The sequence below is a fragment of the Girardinichthys multiradiatus genome, chromosome 20 (genome assembly GCF_021462225.1).
Source record: "Girardinichthys multiradiatus isolate DD_20200921_A chromosome 20, DD_fGirMul_XY1, whole genome shotgun sequence".
Classification (NCBI taxonomy): domain Eukaryota; kingdom Metazoa; phylum Chordata; class Actinopteri; order Cyprinodontiformes; family Goodeidae; genus Girardinichthys; species Girardinichthys multiradiatus.
The window spans coordinates 14,132,372-14,133,042 of record NC_061812.1 but is presented as its reverse complement, the minus strand read 5'-3'; positions in this window follow the sequence as shown (position 1 = coordinate 14,133,042).

Here is a 671-nt window from a genome sequence, read left to right as displayed (position 1 = left end):
ATGAATAAATAAAGCATTTCTGCTTATAGGCTATAGGTCAATACACTTGCGTTTAGTTGGTGAGCTGCTTTATTTCTTTTCATCTCACGGATCACATGGTTTTATTTATTACCTTGAATTTCCTTTTTTGAAAACACTCAGCGTTGAGCAATCATATCCGAGCCAATTTCCATTACCAGCCTGCTGGGCGCGGAATTCTTATCATTCCGCGCCCAAGAATGATAAGATTTCATGTCTAAAAAAAAAAAAAAAAAAAGCCCTGTGTGCGGCACGCCCTGAGCTTTGCGCGCTCAGACAAAGCTCCGCAGGAAGTAGTGGAATCCGTTGCTTAACTTGCTTCTGCGCCACATCCTTCACTTTGCGCAAACAGCGGAAACCAGCCAAAAAACACCTCCAACTGTTACCGTTATCTTTTCAATAGTATGATCCACTCTGGGGGTGTTTGATATTTACTGCAAATGTTTCAGTGGTCACGAATTTGTGAAATGTGTCGTCATAGTGAGATTTCTAAGAAAAAAAGAACATATAAATTATTTTATTGGTGAATCTGAGGGTTTTGGCTTTTTGTGGGGTCTAAACGAAACATTTTAAATTTAAAGTTACTTCAACCCCACCCCCCACCGCACACACACACACACACACACACAATGAGGCAAAAAAAAAAAAAAAAA